General features: G+C 42.7%; 1 protein-coding gene and 1 long non-coding RNA gene across 3 annotated transcripts in view; one reads left to right on the plus strand and one right to left on the minus strand.

Annotated features, from left to right (window-relative positions):
• Positions 1–19,478, minus strand: part of SAMD4A (sterile alpha motif domain containing 4A) — a 145,853-nt gene that overhangs the window by 88,470 nt on the left and 37,905 nt on the right. The window lies entirely within an intron of this gene.
• Positions 1,157–19,329, plus strand: LOC149315271 (uncharacterized). The gene is made up of 4 exons (XR_016281164.1): positions 1,157–1,296; positions 1,879–2,082; positions 8,699–8,743; positions 19,149–19,329. It is a non-coding gene; the product is annotated as an uncharacterized LOC149315271 (long non-coding RNA).

Raw genomic sequence — 19,478 nt, forward strand, 5'->3', positions numbered from 1 at the left:
TTTTGCTGTTTTATATAAAGGATGCCATTTCACTACTCCACTCCACTGTATATAATGGGACTTGAGCATCCACAGATTTTGGTAAACACAGATGGTCCTGGAACCAAACCCTAGCAGATACTGAGGGCCCACTGTACTACTAATGAGTGGTGTTAATAAAACACAGACACACAACACACACACACATATTTCCAGCTGTCTGTATCTTTGTAATTCAGCTTCTGACACTAAATCTGTTAAACCTAGGAAACTGAAATAAAATTATAATGCATGGGAAGCTATCAATCCTGACAGTTCATAGTTCAACATCATGAGCTTTTCAGGCCAACTCACTTTGAATCATCACCTCTTGGTATTTGATGAACTGCAATTGAGAGGGTGATAGGATAATCATTTTTTTAAATTTCTGAAGGGTTGTCATGTACAAAATGGAGCAAGCTTGTTTTCTGATACTCCGGAGGACCCAAAGAAATATGGATCCAAGTAACAAGAAAAAAATATTCCAGCTAGGCATTAGGAAGGACATCATGATGAAAACTGTGGAACAGATTCCCTTGGAAGGTGGTGTACTAACCTCCATAGATCTTTAAACAGAGGTTCTTATGACCATGTCTTGGGAGTGTTTAGCTGTGTATGTTCCTGCATGGCAGAAGGTTGGACCAGGTAGACATTGGCCGTTTTTGTGTGCTTGAAACCCACCATGAGTGATGAGGAAAACAGTTGGATGTACTCACTGCCTCCACTCCCATTTTCTTATAAAAGCTTTTTAAAAAGATCTTTCTAGCAGTGTGATTTAAAAGAGGAGAGGAGGGGGAAAAATGAGGTCAATGAGATAATAGTCTGATTAAAATAGACGGGAGAATCACAGCATTCGTTACAAGCTAAAAATGGTCCTGAAGCTCTCTTGCTGGGAAAGAATATAATTACGAGTATTTTTAAAAATCACGGCCCCTTTCTCCACCCCGGTGTCCAAATCGTAGCAGTTTTCCTGACCACTTATTCCCTTCCACCTCAGGGCATTGGAATGCGCTGGCGCACCACAGGCCGGCTGGAAGAATGTGGCGTTTCCCTGCGTAGCAGCTTGAGAGGATCCCAAACAACACTGGTTAGCTGCATTCTTTCGCTTTGAGTTAACAGATCCCCATTTAGAAAAGCACGGCAGTGGAAAACCAAGGATGGAGGGAGTGATGGAGCAAGGAGGAGAGAGAAAAGAGTGAGGGCAAGGTTTTCCACATTTTAAGGCTCTGAAACGCCAAGGCAACAAAAACAACAACAGGTGTAACTGCGGAGAAAGAGGTGGGCAAAAGAAAAAAGGAAAAAATAATTTTGTTCCTCCAAGAAAGCAGGGTTTCTTTTCAGAGAGGTAGCAAGCATTAGCAACTTCTGTCCTATTGGAATCTAGTTATGTTCATCTAGTAATGTTCATTTGTTCATGCCCTGTCCCACTTACTATTGCCAGAAGGCTCCGTAGATTGTTCTCTAACCACATCCATGCCTAGTTTAGAAACATTACTTTTGTTGGGCTGCGTAGCTAGGAATTTCACCACAAAACAGATGGATATTTCAACAAAAATAGCTCTTCTAAGGTCTAAATTCCATAATGTGGTGAGATGTTTATCAAGCCAATTCAAAAGCTAGGAAACTTTGTGCAAAGCTTTTATAGAGCCAACTGCAAAAGTAGAAAAATCTGTGCGCTAATCAAGTCAATCGATAAGGTAGAAAGACTCATGCAATATCATTATCAAGCCAACCAAAGAGGTAGGAATCAAACCAACCACAGAATTTTCTTGGAAAGAGTTATTGGAAAGTTGTTTTTATTTGGTAAGAGGTTCGTCATTGCCTTCCCCTGATTATTATTATTATGCTTTATTTATATAGCGCTGTAGTCAAGGTCTGCTGTCTCAGCCCAGGATTTTCTCTGCCAGAAGTCATGGAAACTTCCCTGCTCAGCCCATTTGGGGCCAGAGTTCAGAGGACAGGCCAGCCAAAAGCCATGGCAAAGGATTTCTCTGCATCACCTCTGCCCAGCCTGAAATGGCCAAGGCCAAGAAAGGCAAGCCAGCCAGAAGTCACAGGAGAACGGTGAGTACCAGGGGCCCTCTCTCTCTAGCCACCAAAGAACCTTTGCCAGATCTAATGCCCTCTCTCGGGGCAGGCATTGCCATGAGGCCTCTGCCATGGCCATTGCAGGCACTATGCCTGGCATAAGGTTTGGGACGCTGCCAGGAGGGCAGATGGGGGCATTAACCCTTGGTCTCCCCCTTCCTTCCCATCTCTGGCCCCAATGGCACCCAGGACCCCATAGGTGGGGGATCCTTTTGCAGACTGGGAAACATATGGTGGTGTTGCCAGGGCTCCTGCACTTTCATTTTGAATTCTTATAATGAGATGGTGTGTAAGGAGGCAGAGGACTCCTCTTCTATGTGGTACAGCCGCATGGCTGTAAAGGAAGCTGGACTTGGCCCAGCAGGAGCTGAAGCTTCCAACTCTAAAATGGTCTTTTTTGGCTGCCACAGAGCATCCCACAAAAAAGCACAAAATGGCTTCATGTCCTCCCCAGAGAGAGCATGGCCTCTGCCACCCACTTCTATACAGGGGCTGGAGGGCCATCTATCGGGTATGCTTTGATTGAGAGTTCCTGCATGGCAGAATGGGGTTGGACTGGATGGCCCTTGGGATCTCTTCCAACCCAAGGATACTTTGAGAGACCACATGGATACAAGTCCTCCTGTGTTCCCTCCCCAAAAATTACAACAACAAAAAGGAGTAAACCATTTGTGGATATCATGGGTGGAGAGTTCCCTTCACCCCCAATTGTGTTTGGCTGCCCCAAACCGTGGCACTCTTGAGAGAAAAGCTTGAGCGCTTGGCCTCTCCTTTCCATCAGAGATTATCCTTTCTCAGGACACAGACTTACCTCGGGTAAATGTAGAGCCATGTCCCACAGCAGTCCCTCTGCCCTTCCCAGCTACCTATGCAAGTGGGAGGGAGTTGAGGATCAAGCTAGCTTCTATAATGCAGCCAGGTTACTATAAAGCCTGCCTGAGATTAAAAGGGCTAAGCTGTAAACCCCAGCCTGAAGTTGGGGCTGCTTTAAACATAAATAAAACAAAATGCCCTGTGAGTATCAGGGCTACACTACAGGCCATATGCAGCTATCTACCCATGATTAGCAATGGTCTTCAGTCACTGCTAACTTAAGATCAGTTTCCTCAGTGCTTGGAATAAGCCACTGCCCAGGCAGCCTCCCTTGATGGGGTAAATAAAGGAGGGGAGAGCCCCCACATCAACAGGGCTGTGGGCTCAGATTTACAAGAGATACTGGTTAACCTTTCTGGTGTTCATTTTATTAATGTTACCACATGAGGTTTGAGTTGTGCTGTTTCTGCTCACCCCCCTCTCCTTTTTCCAGGCCAGAGAAGATGCCTAGAAACTAATTCTTCAAGGGAGGGGCTAGCCATAAAAGCCACATGATGACTTTTCTTGCCTCCTCATGGGCCTCCATCACTGTCTCCATTAGGTCCAGAGCCTTTTTGCCTTAGGTGGAACAGCCAAAGACATAGGATGAGCACATGGTTCTACCTCCTTTGTGCAAACTGTTATCAGCCATAGCACTTCTCATTAAGACATTAAGCTTTAACAATACAGATTCATTTAAATGCTAATAAACAGGGTGACTCAAGCAAAGAGAAGGTCTCTGGTCACTCAGCAGACCTCTAATGCTTACATGCATTGAGGATCTTTGGTAAAAACATCTCATATGAGGTGATAGATATATTGGATTAAGGTGACCAACCAAACTCCATTTTAGTGGCAAAAGGATTATGTTCCTGTTATAAAACACAGTGAACCTCAGACAGCTAGCCTCAAAAGATGTGGCTCCCGTTGCCTTCCCTTCTTTCTTGGAGAGATGTCTGTTAAAGGGAAGAAACTAAAACAACAACAACAACAACACAGTTTCTTCCATGAGATGGTTCTCACTAATACAGGGGGTTAAGAAGAATTCTTATCAAAAACAAACAGACAGACTCCTCTCCATGGGAGGAGAAACTCCCCTTCCTCCATGAGTGTTTTAAAACAATATAATCAGGTTTCTCTACTAAGGGGTTGCTTCAAATCCCATTCAGACATCCTACAGAGCCCTGAGGGGTCTGCCACAAAAATCACAATTACCTCTTACCTTGTCTAGATTGTTAAATTTTAAGTAAGAATGCCTGCTGATGGGCTTGCCATTCAACTGCTGCCTGGCTTGCAAAGCCTATTGTAACAGGATCTATCATCCATATGATGAATTGGGCTCAAGGCCATAAAGGTCCATGCTGCTAATCTCTTTTCTTTAGTGGTCTCAGGGTGCTACAAGATTTCTTTGCATATTGTTGGGCATGCTTTGATTGTGATTTCCTGCATGGCAGGGGGTTGGACTTGATGGCCCTTGTGGTCTCATCCAACTCCATGATTCTATGATTTTATGGTTATAAGGTTAGCTGCTGTGTGGGTGAGTGTCTTATCCCTGATTGGGTTTTCATGGCATGGTCTGGTCCAAACAACACCATTGTTTACTACCTTTTGGGGCTTCCTAGTGCCTTTTGGGACTTCCTAGTGCCTATGCCTTGTTTTCTGCTAGCAAAAATGCTCAGATTTAATATACCATACAGCTCCATATAGAGACTTACACCAGCCACCTATATGCCCACAGCTTCTAGATAGATAGATAGATAGATAGATAGATAGATAGATAGAGATATAGATATATTCCAAAAAACAAACAAAACAAAAATACAACACAGCAAACTATGATTTTACTATTTTATATAGGAGAATCCATTTTACAATGCAATTATATTTTATGTGCCTTGAGCTTCCATGGATTTGGTATCCATGCAAAGTCCTAAATCCAACTCCATATTGAGGGCCCACTATACTATTTTAAATTTAGGTTTGTGTTCCTTTGACAGATCCCTTTTGTGGAGAAAATTCTCTCCTCGAAATTAGATACCAGAGGGCTATCCTTGCCAAGCCCCCTGTTCCCATTTGGGGAAGGGGAGCCAGTGAACGGATGATAATAGAGGAGAAACATGGTCAAAGCAGCAAGCGGATGTAATCATGCATGCAGCTGAATGCTGGACCGAAATTAAAGGATGGAGGTGACAGAGAGGAAGCCCTGCCAGAAGGAGGTTACAATAATCCAGCAGTGAGACGACCAAAGCATGGACCAGTCTTGGCAGTAGAGGCAGAACGAAATGGACGGATTTGAGCAATATTGTAGAGAAAGAATCTACAGGCCTTGGCTATGGCCTGGATCTGGAGGATACATGACAGAGAAGAATCAAAAATGAAGCCAAGACCGCAGGCTTCCTGGACCGGTTGAACCGAGATGTCATCAACGGAAACAGAAAAGGAGTATTGGACGGAGGGCTTAGGTGTAGAGACAAGAAGCTCCATCTTGGACATATTGAGCCCAAGGTCACCTAAGGGCTTTCATGACAAAAGGTGGATTTGAACCCTGATCTCCTGAACTGTACCATGTTGGCCTGGGTCTTTTCATTAGGGAATAAAAATCAAGTGTGGGAATGGAAGGTAGTGGCCATATATTCTCCATGTTGTACTGAGATTCTTTGGGAGGAACAGACTTACAAACTCTAGTCCCAAACAGAATTAGTTGTCACACTAAATGGCACCTATTCTTGCTGGGAACAGCAATAAATAAAAATAAAGGCAAACTTGTCACGAGGTTTCAAAATAGGAAAAGAGGCCCGCTGGAAACTCAAAACAGTCTTTATCAGTTTTCAAACTCTGCTTCTGCAAAAACCTTTGACACTTCTAAACCAAGATCTTGATGACTCTTTAGAGAAAGAGGGGGGCCTTGAATGCTATTTGGCATTTATTTATACCTCACTTTTCTTGTTCGGTGCCCAGGATAGTTTACATTGGGTTCATTACCTCCTGACCCTGAGACAGAAATACTGTTTTAGAATGTTCTCTCTCTTCACGAATATTAGCTCTCTCATTCTTATGACAGCCCTGCAAGGAGCCAGCCAGCTGCTAAAAGCCTGTGTGTACATGTGCCTTCAATTTGCTTGCAGACTTATGGTGACACCATGAATCTCATTGGGTTTCCTGAGGCAAGGAATACTTAGAAATAGTTTTGCCATTCTGAAATATAGTCTACAGCACCTGGTATTCGTTGGCAGTCTCCCACCCAAGCCGACCCAAACATACATGGCTTTGAGTGGCAAATTGAGCCAGCATGGTGTTATGGTTTGAATGCTGGAGTAGGGTTCAAATCCTTGTTCAGCCATGGAAACCCACTGGTTGACCTTGGGCAAACCACACTCCCCTTTCTCATAGGAAGGCAATGACAAACCCTATTTCAACAAATGTTGCCAAGAAAACCCCATGACAGTTTCACCTTTGGGCTGCCATTGGTCCAAATTTAATTGAAAACATCCAACAACTGACAGTGGGGATACAGTAGAGTGTGAACAACTTGGTTTCCTCCTAAAGGGAGTTTCACCACCTGGGAGTAATTACAGGTAGATGCCTCTCTTGTGTCCTCAGCAAATGTGCCCATGAGGGCAAAATCAAGAGAAGGCCTTGTTAGAACAACGTTCCTTTAAACAGTGGTAAAAATATTTTGTATGGCTGAAATTGCTAAGTCACAGCACTTGACATGATGCAAAGGCTTGCATCATGTTAAGTGGTAACAGGTGATAATTAAGCAATTCTCTATATAACTGCACTGAGACTCAGTGCATGTGTGGGTTGAAGATAGCGGTTTGGAGAGAGTGGATTGTTGATGGTTGGACTGTTTGATAACAGATGAAGTTGATGGAAGTCTTGAGGAATGTTTGTACATATCTGTATATATTGCAACTACTGATAAAAACCTTCAAGGACTTGGAAGATATCAACAAGTGTCTGTGAGTTTATTCAAGTACTGTTAGCTACTTCTGAGATGATTTACCTCAGGCAGTGCTGTAAGTTGGCATCTCTGGTGGGCCTAGAGTTTTGTTTTTTGTTACTGCACTTCAGCAGAACATAAAACAGAGCCAACAGACCTTCCCATGAAGATGTAAAAAACTGAGCAAATTCACATAGGGTCCCCTAGACCTGTTACTCCCAATATATCTGATGTGTTGTTGTAATGTGCCTTCATGTTTGTTTCCAACTTAGAGTGACCCTATCACAAGGTTTTCTTGGCAAGATTTGTTCAGAGGGAGGTTCTCCTTGTCTTCTCTGAAGCTGAGAGCATGTGACTCATCCAAGGTCACCCAGTGGGTTTCCATGGACCAGCGGAGTCCAACAATTCAACTCCGCCTAGAGTCCCTATGTTGGGAGAAAGGCGGGACATAAGAAAATAAAGTAATGATAATTCAAATCATTGCACCATCTTGACTCAGGAGGGCTATAACAGGATTCCAATAGTAAAAGTAATATTTATGAGGTCTGTGCATGTCGTATTAAGATGAAATAGATGCCACTGCATTCTCATGCAGCATGGCTTGTTCAAGACAGCCAAGAATCTCAATTTGTAAAAGTCCACCAGCACCCCAGATTCAGGGATGTACTGATGTGCAGCTATCAGGCACAGTTGAACCTGAAACAGAGGGCAAGCACTGCCTACCAAGAAGCTAAAAATACCGCTCTCGAGCCATGCATGCATACCACATGCTTGACCTAAGAGCTAGCCAGTCTCTCCACCAACAAGAAGTGTTGAGTACTTTTCAAAGAAGCCTGGAAGAAACTCATAGAATAGGGTCCCTATCTCAGTAGGTTGTACCATGCCTGCACAAATCCATGCCCCACAAAAGCTCCTCCGTCAAAAATGTGATAAGCCTGCTGACTTTGTTGCCTGCCAGGGATGGTCAAAACACAGAGGTGACTAATTGCATCTGCTAGACCAAAAAACAGGGATAGCAGGCTGCGTTTGGCTTGTTCAGCAAATCCAGTACAGGCCAAACACAAGCGTTGGTGTTTCTGCAGATTAAAAACTCCCTACATTTGAAATTTGTTCTGCAGAATGAGATTTTGATTGCCTACAGTACACCCAAAATAATCACTTCAAATAAGTGGTGGCTGGCATTCCCATCCTGAGGCAACCTGTTCCACTTACAGTGGTATAGTGTAATGACGAAAAAACCAAAACTGTAAAGGTTAACTCATTTCATCTCTGCCATGAACCCATCAGTCTGTAGGCCTGCATTACAACCCTTTCAGTTTCCCTCTCAATTTCACTCTTGCCATCTATATTATGAAATAATTATGCTGTGCTGCAATAGTTTACAGTATGAGATTAGAACTGGGAAGATGCTGGTTCAGATCCCTACCCAACCAAAAAACTCACTGGGACCTTAAAAGACTAGCAAGTTTCATGGCATAAGTTTAATGGATTCCAGCTCATGGCCTCAAATGTATCTGGTGAAGGTTTGCTAGTCTTTAAAGTGCCAAAAGAAGACACAGATGAGATGACGTATATGTAGAGATGACAGCATATGTAGTGAAACAAACAGCCTAATTCAACCTGCAGGAGACAGGTGTGGCAGCTTGGATCAGACAGTTTTCATTTCTAGACATATGTTAATCTGCTTACTTCTTCTAAATGTTCTCATAACTTCCCAGTGACAATTAGATGACTACTGTCAAGATGTACACTTGCTGGCACTTTTAGCGTTTTCATTCCCTCCTATCATTCTCATAGGTGCAGAAATACCTACACAAAGCAGGAATGCACCCCATGCATGAGGTGAGTGCTGGAGTCTATGCAGTATAACTTGCTATACATTATTGTGCTATAGGATTACTTGTTGCCATTTTTGCTGCAATAGGCTAACAACTACCCTTCTGGAATAGCCACCCACCTGGAAATTTCTGGGAAACCTGTTACTCTACAATTGGTCTGGGCAACTCACAGCCCTTCAGATACTTGATCGCAGTTCCCAGAAGCCCCAGACAGAGAAGCCAGTGATGAACTTCTGGAGGGCCACTAAATAACCTTTCCAAATATGAGATACTTACAGAGTTAACACTGACAATTGAGCCCAGTTCACATGTGAATAGATCAGTGTATGAAATCTAAATAGTACAAACAGTTATTTTTATCTTTAAAATGTTGCTGTTGCTGTGTGCCTTCAAGTCATTTCCGGCTTATGGCAACCCTAAGGCAAACCTATCATGGGGTTCTCTTGGCCAGATTTGTTCAGAGGTTTGCCATTGGCTGAGAGAGTGTGACTTGCCCAAGCTCAGCCAGTGGACTTCAGGGCCTAGCTGGGAATTGAATCCTGGTCTCCAGAGTCATAGTCCAATGCTCAAACCATTAACAAAAAGATGGGTGATAACAAACATTTTCATATTGATAAAATGTGTAGGAAAGAGCCAAAATGGTGTAGTGGTTTCAGTGCTGGACTGCAACTCTGGAGACAAGGGTTCGAATCCTGGCTTGGCCATGTAAACCCACTGGGTGACCTTGGGCAAGTCACATCCACTCTGCCTCAGAGGATGGCAATGGCAACCCCCTATGAAGAAACTAACCAAGAAAACCCCTTTTGTCTTAGGGTCACCATAAGTCAGAAATGACATGAAGGTATGTAACAACAAAAGCCATTTAGGAGCTGCAGGGTATAACTACACGACCTCATTCCAATCTTTTATACATTGAGAACAGTAAAGCACCACAGGGATTACCCAGCTCTTAAACCAAGGGTCACTGTACATCAGAGTCACTGTAAATCAAAAATGACTTGATGGCGAATAACATCATCACTGGTGGAGTTGTTTTGTTTACCTTCAAGTCCTTTCTGTCTAATGGAAACCCTAAGGCAAAGCTGTCACAGGGTTTTCTTGGCAAGATTTGTTCACAGGGGCTTGCCATTGCCTTTTTCTGAGGCTGAGAGTGTGTGACTTGCCCAAGGTCACCCAGCGGGTTTACATGGTCAAGCAGGGCTTTGAACCCTGGCCTCCCAGTCTCCTAGTCCAGCACTAAAACCACTAAACCACATGGGGACCCAGCCCTAAACCACTGGACATTTTGACTTAAACCTTTGGGTATGATAACACATTCTTTTCTCTTTCTTTCCTTCCTCTAATTTTCAATTGAAGAAAAGTGTACGACAAAGGTATTCATTCAGCCTCAAGTTGGATAAAAGCCTTTACAAGCCTGGTCTCATTATTCTTCTATGCTAAGGCAGACAACAAAACAAAGAAGAAAACTGCAAAAAAGTTCTATTTTTAAATAGGGAGCTGCAGAAGCCAGTTTAAAGGAACACACAATTAGGACACGCCATGGATGTTTTTTGGAAGGCTCCTGACAGTGGGACCACAAAGGAGGGAATGAATGAGAGGACTTCCTTTTATCATTTTTGCATGCAGATATTCCCATTTTTTCCCTAGTCTGGCAGCTGAAACCAAAACACAGGCATCTCACCAATGTCACTCAAGAAACCCCACTGAAATAGCTGCTGCATCTTCTAGAAGTCTTAACCACAAAGCAAAGCAAGGAATCATAGATGGAGCTTTTTTTTCTATACACCAAGATCGCTGCAAGTTGAAAGTAGAATTCCCCCCACTTAATTGGGGCTTCTGCATTCCTGCCTTTGAGTTTCCTTTCTGTCTATCACATCTATAGCTACAATGTTAGATTTAGCGGGTGCAGGTGGCTAAGGTTTAATCTCTGAGGTCTCTTTCACACGTGATTATAGCATTAGACAGCAATGGAACGCCTATAGCTGCATCTTATAGCATCCTGGGGTTTGTAGTTCTGTGAGGTACAGCATTTAGAATTACTGGGAATGGGTAGGGCTGCTCTGAAAGAACTAGAAAAGATTCTAAAGAGTAAAGATAGGCAACCGAGCACTAAGGTCAAAATAATCCAAATCACTGTATTCCCCATCACTATGTATGGATGTGAGAGCTGGACAGTGAAGAAAGCAGATAAGAAGAAAATAAATTCATTGGAGATGTGATGCTGGAGAAGAGCGCTGAGGATCCCATGGACAGCCAAAAAGACACACAAATGGGTCCTAAAACAGATCAAGCCTAAAATTTTCCAGGATGCAAAGATAACTAAACTGAGGCTGTCATACTTTGGCCACATCATGAGGAAGCATGACTCACTTGAAAAGACAATAATGCTAGGAAAGATGGAGGGACATAGAAAGCAAGGAAGACTGCATGCTACATGGATGGACTCTATTAAGGAAATCATGGGTATGAATTTGTAGGGCCTAAGCTGAGCACGGGAGTACAGGGAGTCTTGGAGGTGTTTCATCTCCAAGGTCTCCATGAGTTGGGCAGTTAACAACTAGATAACTCAACTGCCTCCCAAGATTCTCTAGGATGAAGCCATGACAGGCAAAATGCTATCATTGTGTAATGTCAAAGAGACCTATATCAAAGTTAGAAATAAATTAAGGACTTCTACATCAGCCTCTTCTTCTGTTTTCAACTACAGCTAGCCATAGGAGAGGATGGGGCTGGTAATCTCTTCCAAATCTGTGATTCTACGATTCAGTCAGAAAGGTCTCAGGACCAACCACCAGCATCTCCAAATCTTAGAGTTGGAAGAGACCCCAAGGGCTATCCAGTCCAAGCCCTTCTTACCATGCAGGAATAGTACCATCAAATCACTCCCGAGGCAATATCCATCCAATCTGTTTAAAAACCTCCAAGGAAGGAAACTCCACCATTCTCCAAGGCAGCACATTCCACTATTGAACAGCTCTTACTGTCAGGAAGTCATTCCTAATGTTTAGCTTGCAGGAGATGAAGTGGGCTAGGACAGGGGTGGGAACTGCATAGCCTCTCCAGAGGTTGCTCGACTGCAACTCCCAGCATTCCTTATCATGAGAGATGTTGGCTAGAGTTGCTGCAAGTTGGAGTTCAAGAATGTCCAGAGGGCTGCATGATTCAAACCCCTGGACTAGAAGTCTCCTGCCTTAAACTCTGGAGATTTCTGTCATTGGGAAAAAAACAATTATTGTGCTACTCAGAGCAATTATCCAAGTCACTGCAAAGCAGCTTCCTACTTACACAGCCCTTGCCTTCCTATTTGGAAACAACTTGGCAATGAGAGCCAATAACAGCAGCCAAAGAACCATTTTAACCTCAACACAGAAATCCCTGTACATCTGAGGACAACATAGAAACACATGTCCATATGACACTGTAATATAGTCTGTTGTGGCTCACTTGTGTGAAAGAAATGTTTTCTCTCATTCTTCCTAAGTTGTGTTGGACTACAATGCCCATCAACACCAGGTAACATGACTGGGAATATGATGGGAGTTGTCAGCAAACATATCTGAGGGGAGGCCACTGGATGTTGTAAGGGTTATGACCTGCAAACTGAAATGGGTTGTTATCTGGAAAATATGAATCAGAGGCAAGTGAAATGTCAGCTTTTCCATTCCCCTTTATGTACGGAGGCCATGCGGTGTTTCCAGACCTTTTTGGGGGTAGGAAGAGGAGGAAAAGAATTGGCTCTGAGACCAACAGAAGCAACTCCAGCAAAATAAAAGCAAACCCCAAAGCCTTGGCAAGTGAAGTCAGTTTCCATTATTAAATAGTAGAGGATGATTTACAGCTGAAAGTAAAATGTGGAAAACAGTAAGCTTAAATTATAGCTGAACTGACTAGGAACTTCTTATTTCACAGAGAGACGATACTAGATCACTGTTGCTTACTACAGGAGCTACATCTTTGCAGGCTGGGCAGCCAACTCTAACTTGATCTGAAGGCAACACCAACCAATGGCAAATGCATGGAACCATCACAGATCTTGGAAACATTTTTGGACTAAAAGTCCCATACTCCATCAGCCAGCAGTTGCACAAACCAAATACCTGAATATAGGAAAAACCGGGCTGAGTCTCAGGCTGAAGGCTTGTCTAATCCTAATGCTGGAAACATATTTTGTTTACTACAATTCCCAGTGTGGACTGCAACTCCCAGAATCCCTTGGTCAGCAGTCCTGTGATCCAGATATATACCTAACTATAAGAAAAGCCATACTAAATCAGACTGTGCCCTTTTAAGAGATTTTGGACTTCATCTCCCAGAAGCCTCAGCCACGTTGGACAATAGCCTGGGATTCTGGGAGCTGAAGTCCAAAATCCCTTAAAGAGCACAGTTTGGGGACCACTGGTCTGGTCTATCTAGCCATCCTCTCTCAGCCTAAATCTATTATTGTCTTCTTTGGTTGGGAAGCCAAGTAAGGAGATAATAAGAGGTCCTTAACACTGGTTGATTTAAGTGTTGCCTTTTCATCTCAAAACTAAGACGCAAAGAAGCTTGAAAACGCCACTTGGAACGAACCATGGGGTTTCTTGAAATACAAATGAAATGAAATAAATGCTGGACTGGTTAGTTTATTGCTGCTCAGAAGCCCACACAAAGATATACACCCTGCCATTATGCAACTCAAGTGTTGCTATTTAAAAATTCAAACAGGAAATCTAGGAGCAGGAATGGATTGAAAACGTTGCAGGGAGGGGGTGTCACAATGCCTTCAAAATAGTACGCAATAATGTCAGACTTCCCTTCCTTTTTCAGACCTGGAGTTCAATGAGTCAATTGAAGTAGTCCACCAACGAAAGGAATGGAGGAGATGAGACAGAATGCAAGACTCTCTGCCATTGGACAGATGGAGTACAATAATATCCAAAATTGACAAAACATATATGGGCCAACCAAAATGCATAAAAGACATGATGCAAGCTTTCAAAGCTTATTCTTGCAAAGAAGCTAGTAAAATGTGGCCTAGACAGTTCTACTGTTAGGTGGATTTGTAATTGGCTGACTGACTGAATCCAAAGGCTGCTTACCGACAGCTTCTCATCCTCCTGGAGAGAGGTGACTACTGGGTTGCCACAGGGGTCTGTCCTGGGCCCAGCGCGATTCAACATCTGTATCAATGACTTGGATGAAGGAAGAGAGAGCATTGTGATTAAATCTGCAGATGGCACTAAACTGAGAGGGGTTGCTAATTCTGCAGAGGACAGGATTAACATTCAAAATGACCGTCACAGATTAGAGGGCTGGGCTAAAGCTAATAAGATGAAGCTCAGCAAGGAGAAATGTATGGTCCTACTCCTAGGCAGAAATGCGTAGATATAGGATGGGAGACATCTGGCCGGACAATAGTTCATGTGAAAATGATCTAGGAGTCTTAGTAGACCACAAGAATCCATTACTCCTTGTCCTTGTCTCTAGAGTCATGAAAAACAAGCCTCTTTCCTCTTCAATATGACATCCCTTCCAATATTTAAACAAGTGTATCATATCAACCATCTTTTCTCCAGGCTAAACATCCCCAGCTCCCTAAGTCTCTCCTCATGAGGCATGGTTTCCAGACCCTTCACCATTTTGGTTGCCGTCCTTTGGACACACTCCAGCTCCTCCTTTTCCTTTTTTTTAATTCTGGTGCCCAGAACTGGACAGAAAAAAATAGAAGAGCTATCTTTTAAACAAAGACTAGATAGCCACCTGTCATGGGTGCTTAGATTGTGTGTTGCTGCATGGCAGGGGGTTGGACTGGATGGTCCTTGGGTACCTTCCAATTCTATGACTCTGTAACATAACACAAGATACTCTTTTCCCAACGATAAGAGAAAGGTAACATTCTTAATGGATATGTTTCTGGTTCTCTGACCTATGAAATCAGGGGTGGGCATGACTTCAGAAGACAACCTCCCTCCAGCATCATCATCATCATCATCATCATCACCCCTTTTCTTCATATAATGGGACTCAAGGTGGCTTACATATTATTAAAATCAGTACAGTTTGAAAACAATACAAAAACATTAGTAAAAAATATAAGCATAAAAGTTATTTTTAAAGCAATCTGCACAGTCACAGCCATTTAAAATTCATTAAAAGATCACATAATTCTTTTTAAAATCAACAAAACAGCACAGCATACCATTAAAAATCCCATTACAACCCTATTAAAGCCTGATGGAATAGGAATATTTTTTACTTTCCAGAGGAAAGAGAGCAAGGAGGGGTGCTGTATACCATCCTTATATTATAAAAAAATAATTAAAAATCAACACCCTCATTAACAAAAATACTGATTTTGACACATGGGGGGTGTTTTAGGCCCAAGAGAGGCTTTAACCCAGTAATTGGCCCTTTGTAGCCATGGATTCTGCATCCACAAATTCAAACATCCACAGCCCGAAAATATTTTAATTTCCAAAATTTTCAAAATGCAAACCTTGATTTTGCCGTTTTATATAAGGGACACCATTTTACTATTGCATATAATGGGATTTAAGCATGCAAGGATTTTATTCTGGGGGAGGAGGGAAAAATCTGAAACTTAACCACAAATGAGGAAATGAATGAGAGAGGACTTCCTTCCTTTCATCATTTTTGCATGCAGATGTTACCATTTCCCCCCTCACTCTGGCAGCTGAAACCAAACCAGAAGCATCTCACCAAGGCCACTGAAATGGCCTACTGAAGGCCCCTTTGAAGTAGAATACTATTATTATTATTATTTATTTCATTTACTGATATCCCAACAATATAAAGGCTGTTCCTCAACCTAAGAGACCAAGAGGACCAAGCATGTGGTCAAATTGCTATCCCCCACACTTTGAAGGAAATGGTGGGGGGCATGTTTAGCTAAAATAGCAAATTTGTACAGAAAGAGGGCTGGGGACCCTAGGGTCTCTAAATCAACTTGGGGTTGCATATAGCCCACATCCTGCATCTCCTCCCTGCCATCAATTCATCAAAATTAACTCATTTCAAATGTGGTCGGGGAGGAGAGTTCTACTGATAGTATAAACTGCCCAAAAGACAAACAAATGAATTCAACTGGAATCTCACTAGAAGCCAAAGTAACTCAACTGATCATATATTAGCTATGTTATGAGACAATGTGACTCATTTGAAATGATTCAAAGAAATAGCCATGTTAGTCTGTAAGATCAGTGTGTACAGAGATCTTGTAGCACCTTGGAGACTAACTGAAAGAAAGGAGTTGGCAGCATGAGCTTTCCTAGACTCCAGTCTACTTACTCAGATGCATTTGGTGGAGTAGAAGGGAGTAGAGTCAAGTCTAGGAAAGCTCATGCTGCCAACTTCTTTCTTTCAGTTAGTCTCCAAGGTGCTCCCAGACCACATTTGAAATTTGTAGCAGCTACAAGATCTCTTTACATACTATTTGAAAGGATACTTAAGGTGGAAGGTAGTCAACTGAAGTGGAAGGGCCAGCACCGTGTAGTGGTTTGGGCATTGGACAAGGACACTGGGAGATCAGGGTTCGATTCCAATCTCGGCCATGGAAACCCACCTTTGGGAAGCCACTCTCTCAGCCTCAGGGGATGGCAATGGCAACCCCCTTCCAAAGTAATTTGCAGAGAAAACCCCCTGATAGATTTGTTTTAGGGTCACCATAAATTGGAAATGACAAACAACAGTTGGAAAACAGGAAGACTGTTTTAGAGGTGGATAATACCATCTCAGCCATGAAAACCACTGGGTGACCCTGGGCAAGTCACACTCTTTCAGCCTCAGGGGAAGGCAGTGGCAAACCTCCTCTGAAATCTTGCCAAGAAAACCCCACAACAGGTTCACCATAAATCAGAAGAAACTCGAAGGCACACAACAACAACAACAACAACAACAACAACAACAAAACCCCTCAATCAAGGAAGCCATGCCATGTGTTTGCAAGACTTGAGCAGGGCACTTGATGACCAGGGCTCCTGGAGGTCTCTCATTCATTGGGTCACCATAACACAAAGCCAACTTGATGCCAGATTATAAGTACAACATTAGAGGAAGATTTTGGATAATCACAAGTGCTTTGGGCAATTGCCAAGCCATGCCAAGCAAGGATAGCGCTTGAAACACATTTTCCTCATTTTGGCATAGGTCTGCATGTGGAAGATGAGGAGATTTCCTAATCCTCCTTTATTAGCCATCCCTCCCTGCACTGTATAGTTTGGTTAGCCCACAAAACCTACACTTTCGCAGATGAAAACAGAGACACACATGGCTGGTTTAAATAGCATGACATTAATGAGGAAGAATATACAAGCTTTTCCCTGAACCTAGTGCAAAAGGCAAGATTCTGCTTCCTCTTCCCCCTCCCAGTTCACAAAGTATAAACATCCTTTTGCATTGTGAACTCAATTTGCAGCAACCCAAGTATGCTGAGGACAAAGAGGGAACTGAAAGACAAACTGGGACATTTTAAATGCAGTTGAAAAGATATGGGCCATTTGGAAGATAGAATCAAAAACCAACATGTCTAACTTGCAGAGGCACTGTCTCGGGAAGTCCAAATCCATCATATAACACACATTGTTTCAGCATGCAACACCTTTAAGATTAAACTGAAAAAAGTTGGTAGCATGAGCTTTTGTAGACTTGCACCTACTTCCTCAGATGCATTTACGGTAGTTCAAATTGCTTCAAGTGCATGGTTCAGTCAAATAGAAAAATAGCCAGGTGGCTTCTTTAAAGGCTGGCAATCCCCTGCAGACTCCCCCAGGAAAGAACTACTGATAAGAGAGTTCCACTAGTCAGGCTGCTACTCCTGACATACCCAAGAGGTGACCAGGCACCCTCCTTTTCCAGGACATGTCCTACGTTTCAGCCTTTGGTTCATTCCAAAATCTCCTCCATTTGGAGCATGACTAAGAAGCCTGAATTTTTAACATTCATAGCCTCATCTCTCCATCTGCTTGGAGAATTTCTTATCTCTGTTGTCAAAATAACCCTTGCCTTTAGCCCAGGTCTCAAAAGCAACAGGAGACAAAAAAGATCCATTTGGGCTTTTCTTGCCCAAACCCAGAAACATAAAATTTAAACAGGAACCTAACGATGGTCCTATAATAAATAGTCACATGGGAAGGTTTGAGTGAGAAAGTCCCCTTTCAAACAACATAGTCCTATGTCCTACTATAAAAAGATGATTTGGTGGGAAAGGAAAGCAAATAAGGAAAGACCCCAAGCTCACTCCCCAACCCCAAAGGATGCTAAATTCAATTAAGTCCCTGCAATTTAGCTAATAACTTGGTAACTACTTACTCAGATTCTCGAGTGCTTCAGCATATGCCGGGTCCATTGCAGAGAGGATGGTCCAACAACAACAGAAGGAGAGAAACCAAGGCTTGGCCTCTGCTCAGATGCAATAAGGATGGGCCCTTGAGGAGTGAGCAAACCTGGCTTTATGGGAATCCAAGATCAGGAAGACCCAGCCCCTTTCCAAAGACAGTTGCTTTGCCCCAGCATGTGATACCTTTAGTTTGGCTGAGCCAGCAACTAAGAAAATCACTTAGCCAAACCCACCTTCTGGAAATCTGAATTATAAAGGAGCTGGCCAACCTAAATTTAATTTGAGGAAGTAGACTTAAGTCTAGGAAAGGTCATGCTGCCAACCTCTTTCTTTAGTTTTAAAGGTGCTACAAGAACTCTCTACCTATTAAGTTTCAGGGCGTATTTGGAGAACAAAAGAAAACACTTAGCATATTCAGGCTTAGCCAGCAGGGATGTCACATATGCAAACAAGAATTGTCTATGGGAGGAAACTAAAATAAAGAAGCACAATGCCTCTGGGCTTGACTAAAAGAGTGGGAAATTCACACCTTAAGCCTGAGCCTGGCTCACAGAGAGATACTCCTCACCAGTCCAGGCCACCAAGAAGACCAAGCAAAGTTACTAGCATTTGGGGCTATCAACTTGGTGCTGGAATAAAACTCTTGGAGACAAACCCTAAAACAAGGCTCCCAGAAAGACATTACATGGGCCTGCAATTTAAAAACTTTGCACTAGTTTTTAAAAGGTAATTTTGGGTACTGAAATTGAAAAACAGAATAAAAACATTGTACCATTGGTGAAGTTGAAGGCTTTCACTGCTGGCATCCATAGTTTTTGGGGGGCTGTCCGGCTGAACTTCTGGAACACAGCCTCATGGCCCAAAAAACCCACAAAAACTATGCTGTACCATTTCTTTCATAATTTGGTCTTTTTCTCAATTCAGTTGTTACTTAGCTTTGATTAAGTGAACGCTGATGTTTCAGTGTGATTTCTTTTGGTACTTTCAAACATGTTTTTGTATTTTGTATCACTACATTAAAGTGTTCTGAAAATCTGTTGTAGAAAACCTTTAACACCTTTCTTACTCTTTGCAGGACACGGTAATTCTTTGTAGGATCATTTCAATCAGTCCCACATTCCAACAGCCACATATACAACATAGTCACATATTACAGCAAACACCAAAGCATGGTGTGAACAAACTGTATGAGACGGAGCAAATCTGAGGTCCGTTTTTGGATTTAGAACACCAAATTCCTATTAAACAAGAGAGAGAGAAAGTGTGTGTGTGTGTATTAAAAATTATAACCCCCAATTTTGCAAGCCTGCGTTATTCATTTAGAGCCTGGTTGAACAAAAAGGTCTTCTTTGCCTGTGAGGTGAAAGGAAAACAAAGGGGGCCAGCCATGCCTCCAATGGAAGGG

This window comes from Sceloporus occidentalis, unplaced genomic scaffold (genome assembly GCF_023333645.1).
Source record: "Sceloporus occidentalis isolate IW3139 unplaced genomic scaffold, rSceOcc1.0.p SCAF_4, whole genome shotgun sequence".
Lineage (NCBI taxonomy): Eukaryota > Metazoa > Chordata > Lepidosauria > Squamata > Phrynosomatidae > Sceloporus > Sceloporus occidentalis.